Raw genomic sequence first — 25,372 nt, 5'->3', positions numbered from 1 at the left:
ATTTTTCGTACTTATATTAATCCATATGGACTGGACAATATTATAAAAAATTAATGAAATCATATTGGAAAAAAAAAGTTTCTATTTGTTTATCTCACAATCATTTTTTGGATCAGTTTATCTATTTATTTGTAGTAATTAAAAATTTTATATTACATTTGGCGTCATTTATGTAAGCGAAAATTTATGAAATTATTAGTGCTCTATAAGATTCTTCATATATTTGAAAAATATCTCACTATCAATTAATTTCAAATTTAAGAAATAATTTCTATGTACGTATGGTGTTGAATAATAATCTTTCTAAGTGATAATGAACGTGAAAAGAAATTTTTTTTTCATGGCGACAGTAATTAAAATGTTAATTACGTATTTATGGTAAGTACCAATGATTTATTTTTGCTTATTTTTTTTTTACGAAATTCTTTTTCCCAATACTTGCCGTTTTTAAATCTTACAATAATATTCTATAAAATTGAATTTTAAAAACTCAGTTTTTTCCCGCGTTCCTGCTAGTGACTTGTAGTGGTCATAAATGGAAATAATCTTCGTTACCACTTTTTGCGCGTCACAGGAAATATGTACTCGACATATCTCAACTACTTTGCAACATTGACGCTCACAAGATGGACAGAATCCATTAAGAACTTTATGTGTACTTTTAACAATAACTATTCTAAAAATAAATGTTTGAGTAGAAAGCCGTCAGTATTTGGTCCATCCAAATGACAAATATTTAAAAAAATGAAAAAAAAAATGTTTATTAAAAGTTGACAAAAAATCATTAACGGAAAAATTGTCTCAACTGGCGGTAATTTCTATTCGTTACTTTATTTGTATTGATGTATTTAATTATTTCATTAATTGCGTCGGTTGTTTATATAAAAAGCTTGAAACTTTATCTGTTCTTAACCGTTATCATGTTAAATACGGCTCGACCAAGGGTTATCGAATAAATTTAACAAAAATAGTTTTTGTTTCTTGTTATTTCGTATCAATTTAACATAGATATATCATAAATTGATAATTTTGATTTAGTAAATTTTACAATTATAATTTAAACTAAAAGTTTTTTATAATTATTTACAAAAATTAGGTTTAGAATATTGTATTGTTTAATGTTGTAGCATTATTTAATGATTCAAAGTTTTTAAATGGTTTATTACATAAATTATAATAAAATTACAAGCTTTAAATAAATATTCCAAATATTTTCATATATTTTTCAAAATATCTTTAAATCTATGTAGCCAGTTTGATATTAAAGTAAAGTTATTTGTTTGTAGATAATAAAAATAAATTGGAATCCGTAGCTAGCAATCTCAATCAACATAAACCTTTAATATGCTTAGTCAAAGATGAGACACTGAAATCTTCTATGGAAAATAAAAATAAAACAAGTTCAAAAGTTCTATTACCAGTCGAAACAAATTCTCATACTGATAAAATCACCGGTTTAGCTCTTGAGAAAAACATCATACTCTCATCTCATGACTGTACTGTACCTTTAGAAAAGTCGATTTCAAATCAAAATAATAATGATGCACAAAATTTAGAGAATGATGCAAATGCTCATTCGGTGGGAATTAAAAATGGTATCCAATTGCAAACTCCAGAGATAGATAAAAACAGTGCCTCATCAAATCAAGAAACTATCGACATTTTTCGTAAAACTTTGACGGAAACCAATATAGAATCGCTACATGAAGATGATGAAGGTAGTGAATGTGATGATACTGACTCTGAATCAAGCGGCTCAAATATCAGTGAGCTCGATAATCTTGAAGATTTTGATGATTATGTTGTTGAAGATAGTTATGATAAAAGTTATCTTGATAAGGATAAATTATTGGTTGAAACTAATATTGAAGTAGCGAAAAATGAAATGACACAAATTTCAACAGTTAGTAGCAATGGTATTGCAAATGTGAGTGAGCTTGGTAATTGTAAAGTTACAGTCAACCGTAAAGACCAAAAACCTCATGTTGATTCTGATAAAAATATTGATTCTATTGTAAAAAAAAGTTTATTTCAACCTCCCAAATCTCCTCAAAAATTATTTCTGAACAACGATACTTCTTTAAATTTTAAGCCGAAAATAATAACCGAGATTGTTTTGAAGAAACCTTATCTGTTACACCAAAAAAAAAATATAGACGATAAAAATCATTCTTCGATAAATAACAGTATTGACAATGATAACCGTAACAGTAACTGCAATGATAGTAACTCTACTTTTAATTGTAGTACCTTAATTGATATACAAACAGCTTTTGACGATGCTGTTAGAGATGACTCTAGCTTGCTTAATAGTATTCAGAACTTAAGTGTGTCTCTAAATTTATCATCTCCAAAGTCAATGGTTAATGATAGTTGCCAAAAATCACAAAATTGTTCCGTTATTTCTTTACCGTCTACAAGTAAGAATCATTTAAGTATTTGGTAAATATGTGTAGCTGAAGCTTACATTATTTTATCCTGTGAAAAGATATATTTTTGTATAAAATTTATTTTCAAATCTCTTCGTTAATTTAGAAAATTGAAAGATTAACACTAATTACAACTGAAATGGAATTTTTTAACAAAATGATTTTTACTACTCGCGAACAAATCCGTACTTTGATATTTTATGATTTTACACCTTGTTGAAAAGGTAAAATTTTTCATTTATTTACTTACAGAGGAGTCGACGTTTGATTTAAATAATTCTGGATAAAAAATTTTCACTCGATAAAATAAGTCATGCTAAATTACACATTTTTGCTTTTATTATATAATTGTCTTTTAAAAACTATTTAATTTACGCATATATAAAAAACTTAGTTAATTTTAATAATTTCAATTTTGTAATAGGCTGGAATGAAATGTCAACAGAAAATGAATCAGAAAACTTAAAAGACCAAAATAATATACCCGATACAGAAGATTCCCTAACAGAAAAAACATTTCAAAACGATAGTGAAATTTTTGCTGTACCTGAGCAAGCTACCTCTGAGCAGTCTGTGATAGCGTTGATAAAGGAGATCAATAGTACAAACGTTTCCCCTGCCACTGGTGCTCCTGACCCTACGTTAATGTTCGTTGTTCAATCGGGAGTCCGCAAAAGGAAAAAAAAATTTTGTTATTATTGTCAATCATTTCAAGCTAACATAAGCCGTCATTTGGAAGATATACATCCTAATGAAGACTTAGTTAAAGCTTTCACTTCTTTAAAAAAAGGTATAAAAATTCAGTTTTCATTTCATTTATTTCAATTTTTCTTTATAAATATTAATTTATATACTATAAATAATAAATTTCTTATTAATTAGGAACTCGTAAACGATGGGAAGCTCTTCAAGTGATACGTATAAAAGGAGATGATTTTTTTAATCGTAATCCTTTTTATAATGACGGAGAATTACTCGTTGCAAGACAACCACGGAAAAGAGCAGAAGGCAGATCACCGGTGAAGGCGTCGGACTTTAAATTATGTCATAGATGTAATGGTCGTTTCTTAAGTATTGATCGTCACAAACTTAATTGCTTAGATACAAATAGTATTGATCATAGAAGAAATCCTATATTGACTCGACTAAAAGAAGGCAATATTCATGAAAATGCAAGTGAACAGCTTAGAAAAGTTGCTGCTGTCTTTAAAGTAGATGATATTAGCAACCTTATAAAATATGATGAATCATTTGTGACTTTCGGTAATGATTTATGTCTCAAGTATACTAAGCAACAACAGCATGATTTAATTCGCGCTCGTCTAAGACTTTTGGCAACTCTGCTCCGAAAAGTACAAAGATTTAATCCAACAATAAGTTGCCTCAGTGAATTGATAGATCCAAAATCATATAACGATATTATAAAAGGTGTCAAAAACTTAGTAGGAAGTGACGAAGTAACTCGTAAATGTAGAGCACCTTCAACAGCGACAACATGTGGTACTTGGCTTGGCAAAGTTGCAAAACATTTGCGAAAAGAATATATTAAGACAGAAAATTATGAAGCAGTAAAAAAAATTGAATACTCCTTAGATTTTCATGAAGTAGAATATCCCCTTATCATAAATACATTAGCTTACGAAATTCAAAGCCAAAATAAGAGACAAAAACAAGAAATATTACCAGCTATGGATGACATTAATATTTTTAGAAGTTATTTAGAGCGTGAGTTAATTGATGCATTTTCAAAATTAGTTGAAAATTATTCGTATGAAAGTTGGCTAAAGTTAAATAAAACAACGCTTATATTGATACTCCTTTTTAATCGTAAACGTCCAGGAGAAGTCGAACGTGTTTTTATAACTGATTACAAATCATCTACGAGTTTTTGTAATGTTAACAGTGATTTTTATAACACTTTAAACAGTCATCAAAAACAGCTTCTGAATTTTTATAAGCGAATTGAAATTACTGGAAAAAAAGATCGTGGTGTGCCTCTATTACTTTCCCTTGAAATGCAAGAAGCTATTGAGCTTCTCTTGAAACATCGGCAAAATGCTAATATTCATGAAAATAATCCATTTATATTTGCTTTGCCTGGTTATGATGGTAGTAGATATAAGTACTTGAGAGCTTGTGAATTAATGCGTACCTTTGCTGACGAATGTGGAGTCGAGCGACCTAAACCCTTACGATTGACCAAACTAAGAAAACATTTCGCAACTACAGTTGCATCACTTGAAATTGACGAGTGCAGAATATATGATGTATCAAATTTTATGGGCAACGCCGAAAAAATCCATCGTGATTATTATCGTCAACCTACAGCAACTCGGGATATTTGCGGTGTTTCAGAACTACTCGAAGTAGCTTCTGGAGTTTCAAATTCAAACAGAAATGACATTCAGTACCCTTCTACTTCTCAGCAACCTTCGAGTTGTTCTGACAAAGATCCGAAAAATTTTGGTGAGTTTAAATCTGTATTAAATTATTCAATATTTTTAAACTGGTGTAATTTATAATATTTAATTATAAATTATATTATGATTGTAAAATCTCATTTATCTTTATGAGAAAACTAATAAAATCTTAAGCCATATGACTAAAATTTTTTTTTTTCGTAGATCCTCGTAGCATTAAAATCAACTTTGGAAACACATTAAAAACTTCAGTACGAAAAAAAAAATTGATTCTAGATAGCTCTGAAGAAAATTCAGAAAATGAATTGTCTGATAATTCTGTTGATAAAGCAAATTTAGCTACAAAATTCAAGATAAATAATAAAAGAGTCAAAAAAATTATGAAGACTAGCTACTTTAAAAATAATAAGTCAGTTGAGGATCAGTCTCTAAATTTTGATGTTGAAAATGGTATAAATAAAAATAAAGTTCATTATTTTACTAATAAGCAAATTATAATCAATCAAATATTTTCATCCATGAATAAATTATATTTTTATAGAAAAATGCAAAACTAAAAAACCAAAAACAACATGGACTGAAGAAGAACGCAGATTAGTCATAGAAGCGTTTCAAGACTGTATTGATAAAATGAAGTTGCCTTCAGTAGAACAAATTCGAAAATTAAAAAATGATCACCCCGAGTTGAATAGGACTGAAGCTCAAATAAGACTTTGGGTGCGCAATCAATATGCTCGTCAATAAAAAGCGTCTAAAACCAAGATATGCGACGTTGAACAGTAATATAGTGATTTTATATTATAGCTTGAGAAACAATATTTTACAGCGAATCGTCAATTTTCAAAATAACATTAGATTTGTTTCTCTACATTGTTTTATGTTGATATAATTTGATACGAATAGACTTCAATTTTAATGAATAGATATACTTAGAACTAAAATAATCTACGTAATTCTACTCTAATCTGAAGAAAGTCACGGCTGTTTTTAATTATCAAATCTTCATAATTTTACATCCATAGTTTGATTCAAGTAGATCTATGGTGATTAAAATAAGAATTAGTTTAACGTTTTCAGTGCTCACAAGTAAAGTACTAAGTATTATATCTATAGTAACGAAAGTTTCATAATTTTAAGTGTTCAAAGTTAAAATAAATTTTATTTAAGTTTTTTTTTTTTCATTATCCAAAAGTTCAACTCGTAGTTAAATTGGGCGTATTTCGATAAATATTCTTAATTTGCAGTGGAATGTAAAATTAACAATATAATTACGTATACGGAGTGATTCACTTCCATTAAAAGTATATATAAGTGTCGTTACAAACTGATAAATATAGAGAAATTGAATGATCAACTAGACTTCTTCAAACTTTTCACGCGAATAGACAGTTATTTGACTGACTAAATTCACATTTTAAAAATTTTTAGCCTGACATCAGCTCTTTAATTTTATTGAGTTCAGACTAACACTCAAACTGCGATTTTGTAGATTATAATTTTTATTCTGAATATTAATTCTTTATTTTAATGAAATGCAACATTAACTAAATTTCTCAAGACTATTATCCAACAAAATGTACAATTATATAGTCATTTGTAACTTGAATTTACATATTTTTAATTTATTATCAGCTCTTCAGTTTGTTTGTTAAGACATATAAACTTAAATTTGAAATTGATTGGTTGATCAATTGATCAAATGTATCTAAATTGTATTGCTTACGATATCAAAATGTTGAATCCGACAAAAAAAGCCATTCGGTAACGTTACTAAAATAGTGAATTCAGCTGATTACATTTCGGTAACGTTACCAGAATGTTGAATTCGGTAGATTGTACTTGGTAACGTTACTGAAATATTGAGATGGGTAGATTGTAATTTGGTATAATATTTTAAAAAATGCTATAAACCTCTTATATAAACAAATTCAATGATCGACTAGACTTTTTCAAACTTATCACGGAAAAGAGAGTTATTCTACTAACGAGATTCAAATTTTCAAACTTCTAGCCTGACATCTGCCATTTAATTTTTGTGTGCTCAGATCAACACTTAAACTGTGATTTTGTGGATTACCATTGTTATTATGGATATTTAGCTTTTATTTTGATGGAGTACAGTACTAACTCAATTTCTCAGTACTATTATCCAACAAAATGTACAATTACATTCTTATTTGTGACTCAAATTTCTATATCTGCGATTTATCGTCAGCTCTTCGGTTTGTTTGTGAAGCCATTTAAACTCAAATTTTGAATTAATCAATAGTTCAATTGTATCTGAATGGTACTGCTCACGATACCAAAACGTTGAATCCGACAAAAAAACACCTTTCGGTAACGTTACTAAAATGCTGAATTCAGCTGATTACATTTCGGTAACGTTACCGAAATGTTGAATTCGGTAGATTGTATTTCGGTAACGTTACTGGAATGTTGAAATTGGTAGATTGTATTCTAGTATAGTATTTCAAAGAATGCTATAGGACTATTATGTTAACAATGTAAGTGATCGACTAGATTTCTGCAAACTTCTCACGGCAAAGAACAGTCATTTTACTGACGAGGTTCAAATTTTCGAACTTCTAGCCTGACATCAGCTATTTAATTTTTGTGTGCGCAGATTATCATTTAAACTGCGATTTTGTAGATTATGATTTTTATTCTGAATATTAATCCTTTATTTAATGAAATGCAATATTAATTAAATTTCTCAAGACTATTATCCAACAAAATGTACAATTATATACTCATTTGTAACTTGAATTTACATATTTTCAATCTATTATCAGCTCTTCAGTTTGTTTGTTAAGGCATTTAAACTTAAATTTGAAATTGATCAGTTGATCAAATGTATCTAAATTGTACTGCTTACGATACCAAAATGTTGAATCCGACAAAAAAAAGCCTTTCGGTAACGTTACTGAATTGTTGAATTCGACAAATTGTATTTTGGTAACGTTACTGAAATGTTGAAATGGGTAGATTGTATTTTCGTATAATATTTTTAAAAATGCTATAAGACTGTTATGTTAACAATGTGAATGATCGACTAGACTTCTTCAAACCTTTTACGGGAAAGAACAGTTATTTTACCAACTAGATTCGAATTTTTAAAATTTTTAGACTGGCATCAACTCTTTAATTTCCGTGCACTCTTGTTTATACTTAAACTGCAAGTTCGAGTATCATACTTTTAATTAACGATATCTATCTTTTATTTTAATGAAGTGCAATATTATTTTAATTACTCTATACTATTGTCTAAATAAGTGTAAAATTACATTCTTATTTTTGATTACAATTTTTTTTTATTCTGTTGTCAGCTCTTTGATTTGTTTGGCAAGATTTGACACCCGAATTTGAATTTATCTGATTGGTCGATTGTATTAAAAAGATTCTGCTAACAATACCAAAATATCGAATCCAACAAAAAAGAACTTTCGGTAACGTTACTGAAATGCTGGATTCAGCTGATTACGTTTTGGTAACGTAACTAAAATGCTGAATTCGGTAGATTGTATTATGGTAAAGTTACTGAAATGTTCAATTCTGTAGAATGTATTTTGAAATAATTTTTTAAAAACGCTTCTGGACCATTATATCAACAAAGTGAATAGTCAACGACATTTTTCTCCCTCTTTTTCAAAACAGCATAGTTATTTTACTAACTAGATTCAAATTTTCAAAATTCCTAGCCAGGCATCAGCAATTCAATTTTTGTCTGCTTAAGTTGATACTAAAACTTTGATGTTGGGGATCAGAATTGTAATTATCAATATCGATGTACCATTGTGACCTCGTAAAAGATTCACTAAATATTATCAAACATTCATAAAGATGCAAAACTATTAAAATCATTTTTGACTTTATTATTTGAGGCATTAATGCAAAGTGTTGCAGTTACTACGTATCCAAAAAAAAATCTTTTGGTAACGTTACAGAATGATTTAATTGTTCTGAAACAATTTTGGTAACACTACCGAATTGTTGAATCAAACATAAAAATACCTTTTGGTAACGTCACTGAAATGGTGAATCTAGCTGAATGCATTTCGGTAACGTTACTGAAATATCGAATCCAAAGAATAATACCTTTTGGTAACGTTACCGAAATGTTGAATTCGGCGGAGTGTATTTCGGTAACGTTACCAAAATGTATAAAAGTTACCGAAATGTGGAAACGGTTTGAAAAAATGTTACCAAAAGGCGGAAACCACACATATATGTAAATATATATATAAATATATATATATATATATATATATATATATATATACATTACATATATATATATTACATTTATTTGACACTTATTGATGTACATTGTAATTATAGTGTAAATATATTCATATATATATATATATATATATATATATATATATATATGTGTGTTTTAGTATTATTATGAGTGTTGTATATATTCATTATTATTTTAAGTGTTATGTATGTATTTATTATTTTAATTTTTAATCTTTTCTTTATATAATATAAATACTCATAAAATGGAACGGAATAATATAAAAGTAACTGTCGAACAAGTGGCTATAGCTTTAACAAGTGTATTAGCAGGTCGAGATTTACTTGATTTTAAAAATGATTCTGACAGTAAACTATATCATAATAAAAAAAACGTATGAGGAGAAAAGTGTGCGGGCGTTTGTTCCCAAACAAAACTAATAAAAAATCTTTTGACCGTTATGTTCGAAAATGTTATGATTTATTTAAAGACAAATATTGTGATGTTGAGCTATTATCCCCGATTGGTAAAGCTCGGGCTACTTCCACGTGGTACGCTTTGGGTACTGCTAATGCCGGCGGTAAAAAAAAATTGCGGAATTTTTTTTGACACTGATAAATCATTGCGGATTAGATGAGTAGGGGGACTTCACCCGCCCGATAAAACAGATCGATGGTTTGTGTCAGTGCTAAACTGTTTTACCGGCAGGTGGTAAGTTACTGGCAGTCGATTTTATGCTAATTGTTGTCATTTGAGCTTATCTAGGACCTTTTTGAGCACTTGTCAGTCATTTGATGCTAATTGAGCTCATTTCATTAATGACTAGAGCGGGTTTTCGGCTTGCCTATCAGGTTACAGATTCTGGCATCGTGTTTGTGCTCAACCCCAGAGCTGACACTAGCGTAGCCTGCCCTGATTAATGTAATATGTACAAGTAAATGTATGATTTGAGGATTGATATATTCAAACTCGGGGTAGTACGGGTACTTGCGAGAAGACATGCCATCTAGTGGCACAGTTTCTCTCCCCTCTTTTTTTTGCTGATGATGACGTCATTCGACAAGTCTGAACTGGTTTTTTCTATTTCTAACTGCGTAGATGATGACGTCATCCGACAAGTCTGAACTTGTTTTTGAGCTAGAGTGGGGGAAATGAGCTGAGCTCGAGAGCTCACAGCAGTCAGTCTACATCGAAAAACGTTCTAGTTAACAGCTTGCGCTAATTGATAAAAAATTCAGTGAAAGTGAAAGAATTTTTTTCTTACATAACCGGCCATACACCGTTAACCTCGACGATATTATTAAATCCTTATTTGGTGACGTGCCTCCTGAGGATACTGGAAAATTTATCAATGATGTAATTGCGTTTGCTAAAAATCTTGAAATTATTGAAAGTGCGCGAGAAGTATCGTGTCCAGGCTGTGCTGAAAAAAGAAGTTTAGCACCGAATCTATTTGAAATTAGTGAAAAAACGGAAAAACTACAATTACGTATACTTAGAAAATCATAAAAATGGGTCCTCAAGGTTCATAGTATGTAAGAATTATTATTTAAAAAAAACAACAAAATTATCATTTTTTAATTAATTTAACTATAAATAGTTCATTATAAACTTTTATAGACTTCATGCATGCATTGATGAGTGTAACCACGATGCCCAAATCGAATTCGATGATATAAGCAGCGAAAGTGATATTTTCGATGACAACGCTTGTATCCCTGATTCCTATTATTTTAGGAAAACGAATGAAGAAAGAAACAAAGAATTAGCGAGTCGAACGAAAGAAATCGAATTACAATTGTCTCATTGGAAGAAAATATTATTAAAATTCAAAGATTGCAAAGATTATGAACAAGCCTGTCATGAAATCACATTTATATTAACTAAGTTATTGTTTAAAGCTAACAAACCGCAATAATGATGGACTTAATAATTGATTTTGTGGGTATTGAGATGCCTGATGGCAGATTTGTGATAAAAAAACTTTGTGCTACTGATATTTATGATAAAGTGGATACAAATGGACTTGCACGATGTGAACATTGGTTGGCTGAACCACCTTTGGATCAAGTTGATGTTGCTGTAATGCAGAAAGTGTTGATCATCATAAGCATCACCATTCGATATCATGGATAGCCGGATTGCTACCATATAAATTATTGAAAGACATTCTTGAAATTATGGTCAAACATACACGATACTTTTACGTACAAGGTGACCAGAAGAAGGAATGGCTTGAAGATTTAATTGACAATGCTATACCAATTATTGATTTAGAAAAATTGGAATTTTTTACATTCTGTCAAAAGAATGATTACATGAAATATCAATGTCCATATAATGCCTATCACTTGAAGAAATTGGATACTTCATGTGCATTTCTAAATGTCCAAGAGTTCAAGAGATGGTTCTGGCATTTTTATGGAATTCAACCAACATACGGAAAGTCAATTCAGATCTTCAATCAATCGAGAAATTTACTGTGTATGGATGATCGAGATATTGCATGTCTCGATGATATATTTATTCTTGAAAATGCAACCCTGCAGATCGATTTTGCTTGGCACAAACTACCAGAAGAATTAAAAAATAATGAAAAATTGATTAACTGTCAAAGGTGTCGGGATCATTATATATTCCATGATGATATTCCTGATAGCTTTGCATATCCATTCAAAAATGATTGCTCTAACTGTATATTTTTAGGTTAAGAAAGAAGACTATATTTTATGTAAGACTAAAATGTAAATTTTAGGTTAAGAAAAAAATATCGATAGTTTATTATGTATTTAAGGTTATGTGAAATAAAAAATAATATTTCAGGTTATGTAAGACTTAAATGTATATTTTAGGTTATAAATAATAAAAAAACAATGTATATCAATATAAAAAAAGTTTATTCATTTATAAATGTAAGTTTTTTAATTAATACAGGTTCAATAATTATATTTAATTTATTAATTCTTTGTTTAAATCGTTCTCGATCTCTTGCTGCTTGTTCCCATTCGCTTCTTCTTGCTTGCTCGTGTGCAAATCTCCATACATACATCTAATGTATGGTGGGCGTTGGATTAAATTTAACATTCTTCATATTAGTTTTCGTACGATGCTGCTCATAGGATTATACTTGACTATAAAATCATGTATAATGAGACAATAAGCTAATGTCTGCGCAGGAAAATGATTTGTAGATTCAAATTCCAGACGAATGTCCACTGGTCCAGATTTTATTGATTCGTTTTGTTTCGAGCAATCGATAACATACAGCGGCGCTTGTTTCAAAAATTTCTTCTTTGTTAGCAGTGGCTCAGGTTTTTTGTTGTTGTATGAAATTTGGAAATTCATATACATATCATACAACAGAGCATATTGATTGTTTGTAATGTTGAGGTTTAAATTCCCATAAGAAAACTCTGAGATTTTAAAAATAATTTTATGTCTCTGATGTTGCAGTGATCAAATATGCTGGCATTTATTGTTGCATCATATTTTCTTGCTGTTTGAAATCCAAAGATTACAAAACGTGGTTTCTCAAGCTGCGTAGATGTTTTGACAGCCCATATGTGCTTCGAAGTATGAGGTAATAGTGGATACTCGTACAGCTCCCAAGCCCGGAAACTGATTGAGATAGCTGGATCACTTGTAATATAATTCAAAGCTTCAATTTTTTGTTTATCAGCCATAGTCACATATGGTACAATCCACTCGATTTTTTGCAGCGTAATTTAAACAGCTTCAGCATGAGCTCCAGCAGCAGGCGTAGCCACAATGTATGCATTCATACCAGAATTTGATCTTATTAAAATCAACTCATGCTTTGCATTAATGACAACTTTATGGTAATCTTCAGCAAATCCTAGCAAAAGACTCAGTGGTATAGATACATCAAAGTAGCCATTGTCATTGTGTAATTTGTTAACAGCTTCATCCATAATCCAGCCTGAGTTCTCGAGTGTATTTTGTTGAGCTGGACTCAGTGACGGGTATCCTTTCATGAGACTTGTGATGCCAATATTTTTGTTACGATCAATCTCAACACCATTAAGTTCGTAACGTATTTCTTCAAACATATGACATACTGTCATGTTTACCATCTGAGTAGTTGCACTTACAGCTGTACCATCGGACTTTGTGAATTTTCCGTACACATGTAATGTACTTTTACTTGAAAGTAGACATAAATCTTGATGTTGAACAGCAATTCTTATTTCATCGCTGTTGTTGAATGTTGATGAAGCATACGAGAGATGAGCATGTGTTTCATAGTGTGCAATCGACTCATCAAAAATGATTTGTCTTTGAATATTTAAGATTTCTGCCGCCATGGTCGTGTACACGTCAAACAACAAAAATAAATTTTTATTTTCTTAATTTTCCACGTAATTTTAGTCCTAGGCTATGAAGAAACTGAGCGTTCTGATGTGTTAACACCTTGTGAGGTACTCGGTGACTGATGTTGCTCGACCATGTTGCTATCGTTTTATACCCAGCACCACTTTTTGTCTCATACACGATACCCTTTATTTTATAGACTTTATATGCAGTCTTATGGTTATCGTCTCACCTCTAGAAGTAGCCAGTTTTCCGTCCTGATCGACAATTTTTAGTCTGAGATTTTGTATCGCTTGTACGGCGATCGGCAGATAAATGACGTGAGATGGCAATTCAACAATCTTATATCCTGGTGATACACTTGGGAAAAATTCATGAATAGTGTGAACTTTGTGTTCATTTACGTCAGCACCTGATGTGATGTTGCACTCAACCCTCAGAGCATTGAGTTTTTATATCTTCACTGGTAAATCTGATGACTGAGTTTTATGTGGTGTCAGCTTTCGATTTGTAAATCCCAGTAGTCTACCAATAGAATATTGAGGTGTAAAATTTACAAATTGATCACACTTAACTTCACTTCTCAATTCATTATTATTGGCTTTTATGCTGATGCTGAGTCTTCGTAATTTCTTTTGAATGTATTTTTCAATGTCAGTGATTTCGTAACTTCCTGTTGGTATTGTCAACACTCTTTCTTCAACAGTTTCATATTTTTCAGCTTCTATTTTTTCACTTATTATATTATTATTTTCAGTTACTGAGACATTGTCATCAAACATTGTAATTATTGCCACATTTCTTTTAGCTCTTTTTTTCTTGACTAATTTTTTCTCATCAATATTATTTGTATCAATTTTTTCGATATCAATATTATCCACAGGATAAGAGACATAGAATTTATTAGCACCAACATCAATATTTGGTATTGAGTTAAATGTTAATAACACTACAAGTCCCAGAACATAATTTTTAGTTGGTGATAATTCTATTGGAGGAAAGTAGTTGGCCTCCAACTCGGATGTGGATCCTGTTAGCGTTTATGTGAATGACTCAGCCATGACTGATGTATTACACACAGAGTCACATCAATTTATAGTTGTCCAGTGAGAAATTTGAGACACAAATGTCCACATATAATTGTATCAAAATCCTGATATCTTTTGTGTTTATATTTTACGCTATCAACATCGAGATATTCCATAAGATCTTGTGGTGGTTGTAAATTACCAAAACGGTCAAAATAAATAACTGTATCATTATTTTTCTTGTATGCAACCCAATGAGTATCAGGTCCATGTTTATCATCAAGATTAATAATAGCTGATTCATTTTTTCTTGGTCCAGTTTGAGGTAAATCATTTCTCATAAAAACACCACGAAAGTTTGTAATGTTTTAAGCTTTAGCATATTTCAGTAAATCGATGTTTGTGAGTGCTCGATGTGGTAGCTCTACTCGTTTTTTGACTTGCATCCTCTGCCTACTGGATATGGTCTCAAATATAAACCCATACCACGTCTGTAAGGCTTCAAGTATAAACCTTTACCCATGGATATTTGTTCCATTTTTAAATTATGTCGTTTGTTCTCTTCCAATCGATTTTTAGCTGCACTTGCATCATTCACAGCTTTTGCTATACCAGCTGCACCTCTAGCCAAAGCTCCTGTGGCACTCAAGCCAGCAAAATAGGTATTAAAAATGGTAGTACACCACCAACTTTCGATGGAACTGGTAAAATTCGTGGCAGTCGGATATTTTTTTTCCCACCAGATTTTTTAACTGCCTGACGAGCACCCTTCAACATTGTTTTAATTGGATCACCTCCAGGAGTCATGGAATTTTTGGTAGCTGTGACAACTTGTCTTAGTGCTACTTGTTTCTTTACACTAGTCTTTCTCTTGCTAGTCTTTCTTTTACTAGTCTTTCTCTTGCTAGTCTTTCTCTTGCCAGTCTTTCTCTTGCTAGGCTTTCTCTTGCCAGCTGCTCTCTTCTTCAACCCCATAGCGAATCTTTTTTTCATCTTCATGATTTTATTTACACTCCACGCAGCAGCTTTTTCACCAATACCAGCGTCTTTTGCTTGATAACGTTGCCACGCCTTCTCAGCAAGTATTTGATCAGCCTCGTGACGTGCCACCAAATTTTCACGATTATACGAGTATGCGATATCGTGTTCTTTACACGCAGCATCCAGAGGATTAATTCCAGGATCTTCACGAGCTAATCTCTTGGCTAGCTTTGTACCTGGTCCACAGTACTGGTATCCAGGTATATGTAGTTCAAATGGTAGCTTATTGATTATACTGTTTACAAAACCTCTACCACTGGTCACTGCACGTCTGCTCTTCATAGTAGCAGCATCATGACTAACTTAAAATGATATAAAACCTGGTACTTATAACTCGCTGAGTGAGTTGTTGTTGTGATCGCAAACTATCAAAATGGAGTTTAAAAGTCCAGAGGCCAAGTTGCCAGTAATAAATTTTGATCAAATTGTTCAAGGTACAGGAGTGAAAAAAGTCAAGAGACATGGTGCTTTATTGCCAAACATTGTACGTGCTATATTTTGTGGCCCATCAAATTGTGGAATAACAAATGCTCTGCTTTCACTTATCATACACCCCAACGGCTTAAGATTTGATAATATTTATCTCTACTCAAAATCTCTGAATCAGCCGAAATATAAATTTTTAAAATCACTACTTAAACCAATAGAAGGTATTGAATTTTTTACATTCAATGAGCATGAAGCAGTACTGAAATCGGAAGATGCAAAACCAAAATCATTGATGATATTTGATGATGTCGCTTGTGAAAAACAAGATCATATCAGAGCATATTTTTGTATGGGCCGACATAAAGATGTTGACAGTTTTTATCTCTGTCAGACTTATACACGTATTCCTAAACATTTGGTACGCGACAATGCAAAGTTTATAGTTCTCTTTCGTCAAGATGAGATGAACTTGAAACATGTGTATTATGATCATGTAAATACTGACATGTCATACAATTTATTCAAAGACTTGTGTTCAGCATGTTGGAATGGTAAATATGGTTTTGTAGTGATTGACAAAGACAGTGAGCTAAATAATGGAAGATATAGAAAAGGATTCGACTGCTTTATTAGTATAAATTAACTTGTACTTGATGAATAGTAATCAGAGATTAAGTGAACTCTAACGCATCAACATGAAGACTGAGGAACTTTCAAAGCAACGAGATATCTTACATCAGATATCTCAGGCTAGTGATGCTATCCGACGGAAACACAGAATGCTCAAGTTGGGTAAAGACACAGCTGAGAAGACAATGGGTGAAATGTTCAAGCCTATTGTCACACCTCTGCAGAGTCTAGTTGAATCATCTCAAATTGAACAAGAAGTCAAAGAAGAAGTTAAAAAAAATAATTCGACGGTGAATAATGATACAGAACTTGATGATGCAAGTAACTATGATAGTATTATCTCTGAAGGTAGAAGCAGAACTCTGGAAGAAACACAAATATCCCCTGCTGCATCAAGTACCCCTGCTAAACTAGCTAGCAGTGAAGTAAAGTCTTATTTATCTAGAGTGTATAAAAAAAGTAGAGGTATGGATCAAAGATATGGTGTCTGTCGATGTTACAATGATTTTTACGTTGGTGATTCTGAAATAACTTTTAATGATACTGAAATGAATATAAAAAATAAAAATTACTCAGTGACTCCTGGTTTATTGGAATTATTATTTAAAAAATCGCCGGATGATTCAAAAGTCACGCAGAATAATAAAAATAAATATCTCGAAATTATTAAAATGACAAATACTCATAGAAAAAATTATAAGCCAGATGGTAGTTTTTATGAAGACTCGACAATCAAGTACAATAATTATATCGCTGATTTTCTTGCTAAAAATGCAAACTTATCAAGAGGTAAAGGATTACCTGATTTTATGATTGTGAAAAAGAAAAAAGCACGTATGGATTATGTCTACTGGGATGATCCAAATGAGCTAGTCGATCGTCTTCGTTTACTCATGGCATCTCAAGCAGCTGGGAATCCAAGTCACACCAATGAAATCATATCAATTATCGAAGAGCTACGAGAAGCAGGAATTATTTATTAGCAGCCGCTGCATCCAATTTATGTCATTTACTCGCGGACTGTTGAAGTCAAAAGAGCAAAAATGAATATCGATATTTTTGGACGATCACTACCAACTGGTGCTGCAATCAGTGGACCACCAGGACTATCTGGACGAGGATTTCAAATAACTGTTGATGGACAGTATGATGTTGAGAACAAGAGACTGTGTCATGTTGGCCAACCAGCAGAAGATAGTGATGCAGCAACTGTAAAATTTACACGTGATCTTGTGTACAAAGAGCTGTTTCTATTGTATGATAGTATGAGGAATGATCAGCCAGAGATTTCACACTTGCACTCTCAAGTGGTAACACTGGATTCTGCTGTGACGCTTTTAAGAAAAGAAAATTAAGAATTGAAAGTTATAATAAAACGTATAAAGTCACGAAAAGAATTAATTAACAGAAATACACAGAGAATAAAAGAATTGGAAGCTAAAATTTTTGTTGACAATGGAGAACAAAAAACCAGTAATAGCGTATGAGCTGCACAGACCAGCACGAAGAAATTATCAACGTCGTCATGTTGACATACGAGCACTTGATGAAACTTGGCAAGCTGATCTAGTTGAAATGATTCCTTATGCAACAGTTAATAAAGGAAACAAATATCTCCTAACTGTCATAGATATTTTTTCAAAGTATGCTTGGGTTGTACCAATTAAAAGTGAATGTGGCAGTGATGTCACTAGTGCAATGAAATCTATATTTCAACAAGGACGTGTACCAGAAAATCTGCATGTTGACCAAGGCAAAGAATTTTACAATAAAGAATTTCAAGAACTGATGAAACGTAAAAACATCAACATGTACTCAACATTCAGCAACTTGAAGGCATCAATTTGCGAACGTTTTAATCGAACACTTAAGAATAATATGTGGCGTCAATTCACAGCTCGTGGAAATTATAAATGGATTGATATATTGGAAGATTTGATACACAAATATAATAGTAGAAAACATCGTACTATTCAACTGGAACCTATTGATGTTACTGTTGAAAATGAGAAGCAGATATTTGAAAAAATATACAAACCTCTTCAAGCTAAGCGGCGAGCACGGAGAAATAAATTCAAAGTTGGAGACAAAGTTCGAATCAGCAAGTACAAACATGAGTTTGAAAAAGGCTACCCAACTGGAACACTGAAATTTTTACAATCAAGACAGTGCAGAATACAAATCCAACAACATACAAACTTGTTGACTATCAGGATAAGCCAATTGGAGGTGAATTTTATGTCGAAGAACTCAGCAAAGTCAAGCATCCAGATGTCTACCTAATAGAAAAAATTATAAAGAAACGTGGAAATAAATTATATGTGAAGTGGCTCGGCTTCGACAGCTCACACAACACCTGGATTGATAAATCAGACCTGTAAAAATTATATTCTAATAAATAAAAACAAAATTTTTAATTATATACATACATTTTCTTTATTTTCAAACCTTCAAACTAATTTTACAAAGTAGATAATAAATATATATATAAATATCTACATAAAATTTTTACTTTTAATAACAATTTTTACAAACTTACAAGATAAATTATAACTATTTACAGTAGCTTTCTCTTTTTTATAGTTATTCCTTCTTCATCTACAATTATATCATCAACACTCGGCACTTTGTAACCCCATGGCAAAGTGTCGTGGCTACCGTCAATAAGTTGACGCTTATCATCAGCCCAACTTAACGCTATTTTATTTTGTACAACAGTTTTAACATTATGTTTTTCACTCTTTATTAAATACTGTTTTTTTGTTAAATTTACATGATTTTTCAAGCATCGTTTGTAATCATCAAACGTGATTGTTCGCAAAGTTGGACCTTTTACTCCTTTTGCTCGCTTTTTGGCCTTTTCGTTTTTATATGTCTTAAATGCATATAATTTAGCTCTGAGTCCAGTGAATTCAGTCATGATTTTACCATTATTTTCATCTTACATTAGACCCAGAACTTTTTTATTTGCTAGCGGCATGTTGTAAATGTTATTAACCGGGTAGTCTGAAGTATCAAGCTTTGAAATATTACGTTTAATGGTTTCAAATATATCTGGTACAGTAAAGTGATAAATCAAGCTATCTGTGTCAGTGTACATTAATTTAGACTCTTCATTTTTGAAATTTTGTTTGATATAGTTATAATGGAAGTCATAAACAAAAGTTTTCGATAAATCCAATATTGCAAAGCCAACATAAATTGGTTTATTAAAAAAGACTTTTGCTTGCGTTAGTTCAATTATAACCATATCTTCATCAAATATGGTAAGACTATTGAAATTTAGTTTACAAATCAAAGCTTTAGCACCAAATCTCCCCGTCCATTTAGTTTTTAATTGAACATCTTTGTATTTTCGAACGTTTTCCATAGTCTTACCAAATACAGCGTTGTTCATTAGTTTAAAAAAATTTTTTTCAAACTCATTTTTGGCTAATTTTCTGCAGTCAGTATTTTTATCAACATATGACTTAAGCCAAGCAGACTGTTCGAATTTAAGAACTCTGTGAATTTTTTTTAAGTTTAATCCTAACTCTAGACACTGTTGCAAATTTCTATAGTGTATTACATAATTTTTTTTATTATACAAAGTAGTTGATAGTTTAGAATATTTACTTCCTGGCGGTACAAAATGCTCAGGACACAGAGGTAAGTCCTTGTGGACTTTGTGTAATTCTTCAGGATATTCTAAATCTACTTCTAATATATATCCTATACTTACATCATCATCAAAAAATTTATCTACATTATCTACATCCTCTACCCACTCAAATGAGCCTTTTGGTAGTGGCATACTCATTGCCGCACCATACAAATTATTTACATCATAGTACATGAGATAAGATTCAGCCTTGCTAGGATCGAAATGTTTACCCATGTACTGATTATTAGCAGCAGCATACCGGTTTGTACACTGAGATACTCCTCCTCTGATTCCTTTTTCAACGAAAAGTAACATTTCAGGGTCTGTTAGAAGCTCACGCTCAACACCAGTGTGTTTCAGCATCGAAAACATCAGCTTGCAATAGTACATCAGTTTTAAGATATAAATCTGAGTACTCGCCGAGTGTATTAATGTTGAACTTATCCCAAACTAAATTTGCAAAAGAATAATCTTCATCAGAAATATCATTATCAGTTAATTTAGAAAAAAATTTGTCTTTATCTGGCAACTGTTTGTCATCAAGTTTATCTACATTATCAACATACTCATACGGGAATACACCTTTACGTGTGACTAATTCAAATTTTTCTGGATTGGGGTAGTGAAGTTTTGTGATTTGCTTATCATCATCGCCCACATAAGAAGCTAATTTTTCAAGGCTTGATGTCATGAATCTGAATGAGTCTATGAAACGCAAAGTAACAGAAATATTTTTGACTTCTTTTGTAAATGATATTTTTTTTTTCTTTATTAATTGGTAATAATGTCATATTACCTTCAAAAGTTGTAGCTAAAGATTTAATTAAAAAATGTGAATCGTAACCAGACAAATTGTGAAAGACTATGGGGATGACATGAGATTTTGGATAATTACCATTACAAGAAATATGTGCTGGGCCACGATAATTACCGGTAAAGTGACAATGATCATAACATTTATCTTTATTTGAAGAAAATGATCTTTCACATATATGACAAAGAGTTGCCTGATCATGACTTTCTTGCTGATGTTTAGTTAGTTGCTTCATAATTATAGGATTTTTTAAATATTGTTCAACTTCAATTGCTAAATTTTCTAGTCTTTTTGTAAACCACTCAATACATGTTGGTTATCGATTTATTTCTAATTTGCATAATTTATTATCATAACTACAATGACGATAGAAAGCTATACTGTGCGGGGCATGCTTTTGTGTTTCATCATCATCATCATCATCATCATCTTGTGATTCAAGTGTACATTCTAGGTCCGCGTATACAATAAACGGAACAGTGTCTTTACGTTCATAATTTTTAAATTTCAAAATTTTATCATTTTCATCTGGAAATTGCATTCCAGCTTTATTAACTTTATAACAGTCTGCTTTGTGATTTTCATACGAATATCCAAATTTAAAATGATTCAAGCATCTATCACAAAAGAAAAATTGACAATGAGCAGCTGATATTTGACTTTTAACTAATCGAGATAAATTTTTTATTGATGCAAAGGGAAATTTGGGTTCAAAAGTTTTTAAATCTTCAGATATATTTAAATTTACATTTTGTTGAACCATTAAAAGATGAATAGTTTCTTTATCAGATTTTAAATTTTTACTCAAATACAAAGGAATAATTTCACTTTTTCCAGTTTTTTTACCTGTATATTCAGACTCAATACCATAAACATTTATGGATAAATTATTCAATTTTTCAAATTTAGGAATGTCTTTAATAGATATAGGAAATTTAATACCTTCATACTTAAGAATTGAGCTGAAATGTTTGTATTCTGAAGTTCTCTGAGGGTTTGGAACGGGCTGATGTAACGCTGCATTGACACACCATAGAAAACAAAACTTATCTGAGTTCTGAATATTTAATACTGCTTTTTTGTCCCGGATATCCTTAGGCAGCATGACAAACGTTGAATCGCCAGCTTGAAGAGGTGCATATCTTGACATGGTGATAACCAATTTATTTATTTCAATCAAACTCCATCCAGAATCTTTTTGATTGAAGTCTTCAACTTTTTTCAACAATTTCTCATATACATTGTCCGTATACCAGTCGGCAAGAGATGTTGCAGGTAAAACTTCACTGCTTGTAATATTGGATGATTTTGTTTCTTCAACAGTGTTTTCATTTTTGGCATTTCTAAATTTGCAAAATAATTTTACATTGACTTTAAGACCTGGAACATCATTCAACATATCTTGAACTTTTGCAGTCACTAAATTTTGAGAATCAGTTAAGAAAGTTCTCAAATCGGTGTGGGCTCGATTCACCACACAGCCAGTCTTGATGTTATTCGCAAATGCGTTTTCCAGGTCTTGCCATTTAATTGAATTGTTTCTTACACCCAAGTCACCACTGGTTACTTGACCACTAAGACCAGAAAATTGATCACCATACCAGCACAGTAGTACAATATTCGCTAGCACACTTCTTTTAACTTAGACACTTGTTTGCTAGTCCAACAAAATGTCGTTAAAATAATTAATTGTGTCAACACACACTTGGTAGCACTTTCGACATTGTTCTTCATTGACTGCGTCTTGTTGCAAATCATTAAATGACTTTGCTACTGTGTCCACTAAACTTTGAATTGCATCAATAATACCGCGAGATTGCGCCATCTTTGATGAAATTGTTTCTTATTTAATCGGCATATTAATAGGTGTACCAGAAAAATCTCTACCTTACGACAACTGAACCATAACCAGGTCTACCACAAGTAACTGCGCCACACACGAACTATACCAGTTTTGAACACTACCCGCGAAAATCTCAACCAATCAACAATTCTACCACTGAAGAACTCTCTCACGTTACAACTCTACCAAATTACAACCCTCCCAGAAACGAACTCAACCATAACAATCTATATCATAAAAATGTCTACCACAATACAGGTCACCCATACAAATGCCTACCATTAGTATCTCTACCATTAATATGCCTACCATTAATAACTCAATCATATTACATCTATACCAGAATAAAGCACTATCAATAATATACACTACCAAAAAAAATCTCTACCATTTTTAAGCCTACCCAATGAAAACACTACCACGTAGTGAACACTACCAGAAAAGTAACTTCTTTATCATATGCTTATGTACCATGCGATATGATAAATACAGAAAAAATTGATTAACGTATGTCGATAATGGAGATACCACGCTGCACGATTTTTACCTGAATCGTATCTAGATAATATATTTAAATTAAGGCGACGAGTAAAAAGCAGTGCAAGCTTTGTATTTTTATTTTATTAGAATGATACTTACCTAAGCAATTAAATTTTTTCTTAATTCACATGAAATTCACGAAATTATAAGTAATTTAGGTGCCATCATTAACAAGTTTAACTTTATTAGCATTATTATGATTACTAAAAATCCTAACGTTATTTTTTAATTACTTATAGTTATGATTGTTTGTCACAAGCGAACAGATGAACGATAGAAACGATAAAATCCACCAGACCGGAGTATGCAGCTTCTACTTCAACGAATAAATTATTAATTATTACATAAGAAATGGAAAGAATAAAATTTATCTATTGTTTTTTTGCATTTTTTATTTTATTATTAAAAAATATAATCGACATTTATTAAATTACTTATCATAATATTTTCAATTACGATATCAAATTTATAATAACGATAAATAATTTAAAAAAGACTTCATTTCTCACTTGCTCTTATTTCGAATATTTAACATATATTTTGTTCTTATAGATTTACTGAATATAAAGTGTGTCATGAATATTGAATAATTATTGTATCAAATTGTAAATTAATATCAATTATGTCAAAAAGAAACTTATGATAGTACTTTTTGAAATATAAAGTATTTGTTGATTTTTAAATTATTACGATATCAAATTTATAAAAACGATAAATAATTTAAAAAATATTCCATTTTCTACTCGCTCTCATTTCAATATTTTAAAATTCTGCAAATGAGAGTTAGTCATTAATACGTGCCTTTATATATTTTTTTAATGGATTGTTCTTATTGACTCAACAGGACCTCGACAGATTGGGCATCTCTCGGTACCTCCATTATCTTCACTTCTCAATTGGCAAGCTGAACAATAAATGAGATGGTAGCAAGGGGTGCACACTTTTCTTGCTTCAGCGACTAAACAAATGACACACATGTTTATTGTCGCATTATTTACATCATCACCACCAGGAGCAGCATTTGCATCAAGAGCAGCTTTCCGAGCAGCATCACCATTAGCAGCATCTTCAACTCCGTGGACGAGTGCCAAGTCATTATTGTTGAATAGTCTATCTGTAACATGAGACATAACACATTAACAATAATGAACTTTTTTTTAAGATAACTGTTAAAAATGAAAATGATACTCTACCTTTTCTATTATTTTCTTTTTCAATCTGAGATTGAACACTCTCATGAAAGACAGCCCTCATAAATCCTCCAATGGTGATTCTAAAAAAAAAATTCGTATTTTGGAAATCGAAGAGCTCAAAAATTAGTCAGGTACCTTTTCGAGCGCTTTTTAAGCTCGAAAATAGCAGGAAGTTCCGGAGATGGTCTGCAAAGTCAACCGTTTGCCGATTTTCCGATACTACATGAACACCACAGACGTGTGATTTTACGAGTGTAAATGTAGCAGACATCAGACAAATTTAAAATTATAAATAAATAGAGGAAATAATTGAAAAAATAATATTTATAAAAAACTTATTAATTACAAAATCTTTCAAATGCGCATTTTTTTTTTAATTATTTCCTCTATTTATTTATGATTTTAAATTTGTCTAATGTCTGCTACATTCACACTCATGTGATTTTTCATTTTCCAAATTTTTCTTTTTTTATTTACTCACTCTTGCCGTAAAAATTGTCGCTGGATCCGAGCTAACGGTAACATCTCCGCTACAATGTAAAAGTTTTTGTGTTTCCTGATCCAATTCTCTTCCACTTCCGCCATGTTTTGGACTAAATTTTCTGGAAAAAATTATATTTAAATATGAATGTATTCACGACACTTTCTTCGAGCTCAAGGAGCTCAAAAACGGCGGGAAATTTTGGGGCTGGCCCGCAGGGTCAACTGATAGACCGATTTTTTTTTATATCATTTTTTTAACTTTTCGATTTTACAATTGATAAATAATAAACCAATAATGACTCACCTA

The sequence above is a fragment of the Microplitis demolitor genome, chromosome 8, assembly GCF_026212275.2.
Source record: "Microplitis demolitor isolate Queensland-Clemson2020A chromosome 8, iyMicDemo2.1a, whole genome shotgun sequence".
In the NCBI taxonomy this organism is placed as follows: domain Eukaryota; kingdom Metazoa; phylum Arthropoda; class Insecta; order Hymenoptera; family Braconidae; genus Microplitis; species Microplitis demolitor.
This window is presented reverse-complemented; position numbering follows the sequence as displayed.